This window comes from Chenopodium album, chromosome 22 (assembly GCF_948465745.1).
Source record: "Chenopodium album chromosome 22, dcCheAlbu1.1, whole genome shotgun sequence".
NCBI lineage: Eukaryota > Viridiplantae > Streptophyta > Magnoliopsida > Caryophyllales > Amaranthaceae > Chenopodium > Chenopodium album.
Window position 1 is genome coordinate 30,757,501 of NC_137855.1, and position 7,448 is coordinate 30,764,948.

Consider the following 7,448-nt stretch of genomic DNA (forward strand, 5'->3'; position numbering starts at 1 on the left):
AGAGCTAGTTATTTATACGTTTTGCCTACTTTTCATGCTTAAAGTTATACTTATTAGGTCCTATTATGTTTTTAGGGCTAAGTCTAAATATATAAATCAGGCAAGTTTAAGGGTGTTTTAGTTTCTTTGGTGCTGCTGTAAGTGTGTATGGGTTGCTGTCCAATTGATTTTATTGGAGCATGTTGGACTTAAATTTTAAGTCTATATTGAGTTTATATTTTGCTTATTAAGTGTATGAATGTGCCCTAATTCTTATCTTAGAGTGACTTATGGACTTGAATATTTGTTGCCTGCTTTTCGTTGTTGTATGCAATTATAGCTATGGTTTTTAGTTTAATTAAATGAATTTATGGAATTTTTTATTGTAAATATTATATATTAGTTGAAATTATATTTGAACTGAGTGTTATATGAATTTTGGGACATTATAAACCCCTAAAGTAACTCTATTAGTGAGCTTTTTGCTGCCAGTCTCATTCCTACACAAAGGAGGAGGGTTATGATATTTTAACTTTGTCGCATCCGAGGACATGACCAAACTGATATTTTCAAGGGGGCGTTCTCTACTCAGCGACGCACTGTACTTCCCAAACCAAGGAGTGGTGATAGGTATGCAAAGGTTGCTAGGTCGTCGCCCAGAAGTGACGCGGCACATTGCCCGAGTGTGGTGTCAAATGAACAAGGGCTTGCCATTGGGAATTCCCAACTGAGTGACGCGTTGCACTTCCTAGACCCGAGTGTAGTGATAAGTTTGCAAGGGTTGATAGGTTGTCGCCCAAAAGCGACACACCACAATGCCCGAGTGTAGTGTCAATTGATCAATGCCTTGTAGTTGGGGGCACAAGATAGTGTGGAATTAGGGAGTGTAGTACGAGGGACGTGGTACAAGGGAGTGTAGTACGAATGAGCGTGAGATGAGGGAGTGGGTAAGGAAGGACTCTGGTTTAGGAATTGGTTCTTGGAATGTGGGGTCTCTTACGGGGAAATCAACTGAGGTGGTAGAAGTGATGAAGAGAAGACGTGTGACGTGATGACGTCATGTGTTTCCAAGAGACAAAGTAGACAAGAGAAGAAGCTTGAGGCTTGATTTTAGGGTACAGAGTGTGGTACGTTGGACAGGAATTAAGCCACATGACTAGGAATGGTAGACTTAGAAATGGGGTTGGTGTGATTCTTGATGAGAGGTTATTAAAAGAAGTAATCGCGGTCTATTAGAAGAGTTATAGGTTGATAAGGGTGAAGTTGTTATGTGGCAAGGAAATTCTGAATGTTATTAGTGCTTATAATCAAGGCCGATTTTGGGCCTGTGCAACCAGACCTATTGCAAAGGGCCCCAAAACCAAAGGGCCCAATTTTTTTACAAAGTATTAAAATAAAATCTGGAATCTTCTTCTTCTTCATAGCTATCTTTAATGGGTCAACATTCAACAATTACACCTAGTTTATTCCGTCAATCAGCTTCCTAGTTTTTTACAAAAAGATCCAATTTTCCATTTACAAATATTTACCTTCCTTTAATTTTTCCATTTTTTCAAAAAAAAAACCCCTCTAATTATTCTCTTTTCTTGCAATTCCCACAAAAATATCAAACCTTCCATATTCTTCATTTTAATTTCTGCAATTATACTCTGTAATTGATAATGGAGCAATTATATCGATTTTTGCCTCATTTAATTTTCATTTCAACGTTTAAAACTTTCAATCCAATATATACTCCTACCAAATTTTTATCTTTTCATAAAAAATTATTGATTAATTTTGTTCTTAAGGGAAAAAAAGTTAGATTGGTTTGGCCTTAGAAATCGGCAAAGTTTTACAATTGTCCGAAAGATTGATACAATTTTATTGTTGGAGTCTTGAAGAGGATTAATGGAAGCTTTCATCTTCATTGTTCAATTGCTCGAAATCTGGAAAATGGGTATGCGTTTTTTTTTCTAAATTAATAAATCAGTTTTTTTTTAATTTGAAATAAGTAATTTTTAATTTTTCGCTAATTAGTGACATTTTTTGTATTGCAGATTTTTCACAGTAGATAAATAACCTTTGTAGGGAATATTTCAAGCATCATAACCCCAAACTTGAACCCCACTGTGATCATACACTTAACACTTAAGCATGGTGGCGTACAAAGGGAAAGAAAAGAGAGCAAAAGAGTCGCCAACAAGTTTTAGGAACTTGTAAACCGTTCACGAGGCGAAGGTTACACCCCTTACGATCCATGAGATCGTCAACTCTAAAAGGTCTTGAACCAAATAGGGTTCGGGGATAAGGGTACGAATCCAATCTACAAAAGAAAGGACCTGTCCTATAAAATAGGCCTCTACTTTATTCTACTCGTATTCATGTGCGCTTTTTGACTAACATGCAAACAATATATTAACCCTAAACCTGTTTAATCTATGTTGGTTGAATATTAATGCAAAAAAAAATCTATTATTGGCGATCACTTGAATTAAAATCATATTAGCCTAAACCAAATTATTAATTATCTTATTAAGCGTGATTTCAAATACAAATTCCCTTTAAAAAAGCATAAAAGGCGTGATAAAGCAATAATAATAATATAAATAATATCAAGCAACATAATAATAATCATAACAACAATAATCAAAATCATGTTAATCATCATATTAAAATAAAAGCCTAATAATAATAGCAAGATCCTAGGCATGATACTAACAAGATTAACAACAAATCATAGCATGTCACTAAACATTAAAGATCAAAGTTTTTAATCTAACATGGTACTAACATGATATTAGAAAGAACAAGAGGCACCCTAAACATGCTTTCTACAAGAATAGAGCAATAAGATTACATACTTTGATGCCTCGTACCTCTTTCTAATAACAAAATACACGCGTTAGTAAACTTCAATGAAACTAATAAATCAAAGAATTAAATTAAATAATTGAAGGAAAGAGTTAAAAAGTTTAGACTGGATTTGGGACCAAACCCTCAGAAATTATCAACCTTTCACGTCTAGGGCGAAAACAACGTCAAACTTGGCTAGGTGTTTCTAGATCTTATGTATGCGGAATTGTGTTTGTAAAAAGCTAGTTTAGAAAGAGAGAGAAAGAAAGCATATATCGCTCAAGAGAGAATAGAGAGAATTGGGTGATTGTGAATTGATTGTTGATGAATAAAAACGGAGGTTCAGGACCCTATTTATAAGAAAAATAGTCCGAAAATAGGTAGAATTTGATAAGGAATAAAACTCCATGCTGTCGCCAACAAACCGAACTTGTCGCCATCTTTCGCCACGCGACAAGCCTTGTCGCGCGGCGACAAGCCTGTCGTTTGGCGACAAAAACAGTTTTTGCGGATTTTGTTTTTATCATATCTTTTGATGCAGAAGTTCAAATAAGGCATATAATATGTATTTGGAAATCTCTTGAAGTCTACTTTCCAATGAAATTAGAATCATATTAAAATATTTTTTAGATTAAAAGATATGGCCGAAATAGTGGAAGGGTGTAAGTTTTGGATAGAGTTTCGTATTTCTTTCATATCTTTTTTGTTATAGCTTGGAATTAATATTATAATATATCATTGAAAAGATAATTTCAAAATCTATCCAACCATATAAAATTTGGATAAAAAATATGAGGCTCTTAAATAAAATCTGACTGTCTTTGGACATGTTTAAATCCAAATAGAATTAGGACTTTAAAAAAGGAAAGTTTTATTCATATTCACACTCTATGATCTTATCTTTTCAAAAAAAGATAATTAAGATCTTTTAGAAACTTATAGAAGCATCTAATTAATCCTAATTATTTTAGGAATAGGATTAAACCTTTGGACCCTCCACATGATCATTGGGTCGTAGGTAAAATCCGGTTTGGGCCCGGTTTAGTATTTTGGCCATAACTTCCTCATTATTCATCGGAATTGGGCTATAATATATCGTTGGAAAGGTATTTTCAAACCCCATCCAACTACACCATTATTGGACCCTTATCATGGACCAAACTAAACTGGATTGGACGTTGTCATAAAATAGAATTTGTTTATTTCGAAAACAGAAAGAAAATTTTTTAATAAAAACTAACCGCAACACTAGACTTTTCACATTTTCACTTCATTCGATTATGGTTCGACGTGAAAGGTATTCATCACTGGGTTTGGTTTTGGGGAGACGCAAATGGGTGTCTACAACCTTCAATTGGGCAATTAGAGGTTGAGATCTTTTGATTTCTGAATTTTAGTTTGAAGATTCAATTAGCCAAAAACCAGGTTGTTTCTTGCCTTGTTGTTTATTAAATCATAGCATACCATTGACTTTTAATTGTTAAATTATGCCTATTAAAAGAAAATAAGAGTCTGGATATGCTAAGCGTAATAAAAAAAAAAAAGAAAAAAAAATTGAAGAGCTAATTCAATCCCAACTAGGATCTCTTGATAAATTTATTATCAAAGAACCCCAAGTTTCTGTTGAAAATCAGAATGTTGATAATAATGATGTTGAAATTACTGAGAATGTGTCTGTTAATGATGATGTTGATGATGTTCAAATTCCTGCTGAGAATGTGCCTATTAATGTTGATGATGTTGAAATTTCTGAGAATATGGCTTTTAATGATGAATGAAATTCCTGAGAATGTTAGTATTAAGAATAGAGATGTTGATGTTGAAAATAGGGAGTTTGATAATGTGCATAATGAAAATGTGAATTATCAAAATGTTGACACTAAAAATGGCAATGATGATAATTTGAATAATTCACTTGATAATGAAGATGATATTGATGATAATGGCAATGCTGAACAAACTACCCTATTTGTGCATTTGTTTGATATATTTGATCCAAGGAATTGGGATGCTCTTGATTCAAAAATGATTGATTTTTTAGTCACAAAAGGTCCTAAAAGAGATTGTTTTATTGTTACCGGTCCCAAAGATAAATCCTCTAGACGATTTACCGCTAATTTGTATACTAGAGTTTTATCGAATGGAGAGAAATGTGATAGAGATTGGCTTGTTTATTCAAAAGAGCATGATAGAGTATTTTGTTTTTGTTGTAAAGTTTATAGAAAAGGGATTGGTAGAGGTTTATTAACAAATGAGGGCTATAGTGATTGGGCACATATTGGTGAAAAACTTAGAGAGCATGAGACGGGTATGGAACATGTTAAGAATACGACCACTTGGTATGAATTCCGTCTAAGGCTCCAAAAGAATGAAACTATTGACAAAACGACCCAAAGAATGATTGAGAAAGAAAAAGATCATTGGAAAAAGGTTTTACTAAGAATTATTTTAATTATTAAATTTCTTGCTAAGCATAATTTGGCCTTTCGTGGTTCTAATGAAAAATTGTATCAAAATAGCAATGGCAATTTTTTAGGCTTAATTGAAATGTTAGCAGAGTTTGATCCTATTGTCCAAGAACATGTTAGAAGTATAACAAATGATGATATTCACGTTCATTATCTTGGACATAACATCCAAAATGAGCTAATACTTTTGCTTGCTTCTGCAATTAAAACTGAAATTATTAAAAAAAAATAAAGTTAGCAAAGTATTTCTCTGTGATACTTTATTGTACTCCCGATGTTAGTCATCAAGAGCAAATGTCCTTGATTATAAGATATGTGGATGTTTCTTCAAATACAATTAGTATCGAAGAATCTTTTTTAGGATTTTTGAAAACTGCCAAGGACTTTTTGATGTACTACAAAAGGAATTAAAAAATCTTGACCTTGACATATTTGATGTGCGTGGACAAGGTTATGATAATGGGTCAAATATGAAAGGAAAACATCAAGGTGTACAAAAGAAATTTTTAGATGTAAATTCGAGAGCTTTTTATACACCTTGTGGTTGTCATAGTCTTAATCTGGCATTGTGTGATATGGCTGAATCATGTAGTAAAGCTAGAGATTTTTTTAGAGTTATTCAACGCATTTATACAATTTTTTCCAAATCTACAAAAAATGGCAAATCTTGAAAGATAATGTAAAAGGTTTGACTCCAAAATCATTGTCATCTACTCATTGGGAGAGTCGTGTGGATAGTGTCAAAGCTATAAGATTTCAAATGTCTGATTTTAGTGAAGCTCTACTTGAAGTGTCGGACAATAATGAATTTAAATCAAATATAAGAAACGAAGCTAAATCCTTAGCAACAAACGAGCTTGGTGATTTTGAGTTTTTGATTGCAATTATTATTTGGTTTGAAATATTATCTGCAATTAATTTGGTTAGTAAGCTTTTACAATCAAAAGATATGCTTATTGATGTTGCTATGGAAAAAATAAAGGGGCTGATTTCCTTTTTTGAGAGTTATAGAGAATCTGGTTTTTCTAATGCGTTGAATAAAGCCAAGGAAATTGATATTGAAATGGATATTGATCCAATATTTCCCCCAAAGGCGTAAAATTAAAAGGAAAAGACAGTTTGATGAGAATTCTAGTACCCCATCAGTTGTGTTATCTGAGGAAGAATCATTTAGAATCAATTATTTTCTTTACCTTGTTAATCAAGTCATTGTTTCTCTTAATAAGAGATTTGAGCAATATCAAGAATATGAACGTATTTTTGGTTCAATTCTGATAAGTTGCAATCTTTAGATGATGCATGCTTAAAGTCTTGTTGTAGTCATTTTGAAAATGCATTGAAACATAATGAGAAATCTGATATTGATGGGCATGAATTATTTGTGGAATTGAAGCTACTAAGAGATGTTCTTCCAAATAGAAGAATGGGAGCAATTGATATATTAATGTTTCTGAAAGATTTTGATTGTTTTACCAATACAAATATTGCATATAGAATTTTATTAACTATTCCCGTGACCGTTGCTTCTGCAGAACGAAGTTTTTCGAAATTGAAGTTGTTGAAATCCTACTTACGGTCTACGATGTTACAAGAAAGACTTAATGGATTAGCAATGATAGCAATTGAAAATGATATTTTGGAGACTATACAATATGAAGATTTGGTGGATGAATTTGCTTCAAAGAGTGTTAGAAGGATGGCTCTTTTTAAGTAGTAGTTTGATACTAAGATGTAATAGTCTGATACTAAGATGTAGTAGTTTAGTAAAGGAGTTTAAATACTTTAACTAGTTATTGGCCCGGGCGATGCCCCGGGTCATTATAAATTTATTACTTTAATCAAATATATATATTTTGGCTTGTTTGCCATTAAGAGCTTAAGTGGTGGTTTTATTTATTTAATTATTTAATATAATAGCTTAAGTAGCTTGTTGCTTGTATGAGTTTAATTTGATTATAAGAATAATTTTATTACATAAATCATAAAAATATGATAAATCAAATCTTTTTAAATTTGATGTCAAAATATATACTACTCCATAATGCACAAAAATATTTTACTCTATGATTACAATTTTATGAGTTAATGCACAAAATAAAAATGGAGTAATTTTAAATTTCTTAGTAACTTTATTATTATGTAATTATAAAGGAGTTACAGTCCAAG

The 7,448-nt window shown here is 32.2% G+C and overlaps 1 pseudogene; it reads left to right on the top strand.

The window, feature by feature from the left end:
* Positions 1–914: 914 nt before the first annotated feature.
* LOC145604172 (uncharacterized) lies at positions 915–7,012 on the top strand (annotated as a pseudogene).
* The last annotated feature ends 436 nt before the right edge of the window (positions 7,013–7,448 follow it).